This window comes from Sinocyclocheilus grahami, unplaced genomic scaffold, assembly GCF_001515645.1.
Source record: "Sinocyclocheilus grahami isolate Dianchi unplaced genomic scaffold, SAMN03320097.WGS_v1.1 scaffold13552.1, whole genome shotgun sequence".
NCBI lineage: Eukaryota > Metazoa > Chordata > Actinopteri > Cypriniformes > Cyprinidae > Sinocyclocheilus > Sinocyclocheilus grahami.
The window spans coordinates 2356-4439 of NW_015514962.1; the positions used below are offsets into that span (position 1 = coordinate 2356).

The following is a 2084-nucleotide window of genomic DNA, read 5'->3' on the forward strand; positions in this document are numbered from 1 at the left end:
TCTTGTTTAGATCATCAGAAGGCGAATTCATAGATACTAGACATGGTAGAGTTACTTATATGAATGAGTGGTTTATCGTAAGCATGAATAAAAATAGTCTATAATACAACAGATTAAATACAACACAGTAATAATATACACAATGGCCTGAAGAAAATGGGTGTTCATTCAAAGAAGGTTTTCCTATGAATTAATTAGTAGAAAAGTCAGTTTCTCCTGTGCATTTGTGCCTTTCTTATGAGGAAAATGAGGGAGTTTATCCCCTGCATTCCTTTTAGGCCATAAAACCAGTGATATCATGATTAGTTGTCATAGTGACCAAGGTGGGGGATGGTGTTCAGCCGAAATCCTGGCATCCAGTATATTGAGTGAGGGGACTGTGACGACTTGTTAATCTAATGAATAATTGATTTGTTAAATCAAATAAAAATTAGTGTGTCAGATTGGTCGAGATGCTACATGCCTAAAATAGGCTGGCAGTTTTTTTTATTGATTTAATTTCATAGCAGTGACAAACACATTGCTATCTGGCTGTCACCAATAAAAACCGATCAGGAAGATGAGGATGCTGCTCGATTTGAGTGTGTTAAATGTGTTGGCTTTAACTGTGTCACTCATTGTGAAGGCTGTGCCATCTGGAGGTTACATTTGTAAAAAGGGTACGTATCTAGTCAAAGGCCAAACTAAAAAGGTGCTTGAGTAACACTTGGGATCTATCTATGCTTGTGCATGGCCTTAGATAGAATCTTTTATTATAATAAATATTTATATACCTAATATTGCATGTTTGTAACAGATATCCACTCAGTTGCAACTGTTTTGGAACAAAAAAACAAAAACTCCTCTTTTTCTCTTAGAGGTACAGAGAAACTACTGAAAAAAAGAATCTCACGTGGCTTCAGGATTCACAGCTCCAGTTCTGAAATTAGTTGGTGAATCCAATAAATTAATTGTCTTCTCTCACCTATCATAGCGACGCTCTTTAGCAGGAGAGTTATGCTCCATATCCATGATTTCAGATGCTTTTCTGAAAACATAAGACACAGTACAAAAAAAAAGTCAACTTTACATAGGCATACAAATATGACTGCAAAATTTTTATTTAAACAGCTACGGTTCTAACAGAAGACTTAATGTAAGTGTTTTTTTTTTTTTAAATAAACTACCAGAAGAAACACTTGGAATAAAAACAGAAAAAATTGGCATCCTTTTTTTCTCCTAGAGATCCAGAGATCAGACAAGCAATCGTATTGTTTCTTATGCCTATCTGATGTCTCAGGTTCTTGTCTTCAATACTGGAAAAATAATCTCACATGGCTTCAGGATTCACAGCTCCAGTTCTGAAATTATTGGGTGGATCCATTGAATTTGTAGTCTTTATAGACACACAACTGGAACATGGTGCACCTCCCTCCTCTCTGCTCTCATAGCGACGCTTTTTAGCAGGCGAGTCCTCCTCCATATCCACGATTTCAGACAAGTCTTTAGAAACGTAAATGAGACAGAATTAGGAACATTGGCTTCTTCCAATTAAGGGCTATTATGAAATGTAAACATTTTCTGTTATTTAACGATTTGGAAGTTGTTATTCATATTTTTATTACATCTACTGTAATTCAGTGTATTGTGGTGTTTCTTATGCCTCATTATCACAAAATTAGGATGATATAGCAGTGGAGAAAAACATGAAACAAATGATGGACATGTAAATGTTGTTATTAAATGTTTAAGTTTAGATATTTGATAGACAATGCATGAAACTGAAAGATGTGAATAACTAGTTAATTAGAATGTCACATTTTATTTTAAGGTCCAATTCTCGCTGTTAACAAACCATTAACTACGACTTTTGCCTCAAACTCCTAATTTGCTGCTTATTAATAGTTAGTAAGCAATTAGGGATGTAGAATATGATCATGCAGAATAAATGCTTATAAGTACTAATAAACAGCCAATATGTTAATAATAGGCATGCTAATAAACTCTGCGGACCCGGATACGGGTCCAAATCGCGTAAAAAATGTTTATGCTTCATTTGCATAGCCTTCCTTATATGGTATCAGCCCATATATGGGCTCATTTGA

The 2084-nt window shown here is 34.9% G+C and overlaps 1 long non-coding RNA gene across 1 annotated transcript in view; it reads right to left on the bottom strand.

The window, feature by feature from the left end:
* The window catches only part of LOC107579019 (uncharacterized), a 3048-nt gene extending 1570 nt beyond the window's left edge, over window positions 1-1478 (bottom strand). Inside the window, exons 1-2 of the long non-coding RNA XR_001608411.1 lie at window positions 1314-1478; window positions 893-1027 (exon numbers count right to left, since the gene is read on the bottom strand). This is a non-coding gene — a long non-coding RNA (uncharacterized lncRNA). The remainder of the gene's footprint in view (window positions 1-892; window positions 1028-1313) is intronic.
* Between the last annotated feature and the right edge of the window lie 606 nt (window positions 1479-2084).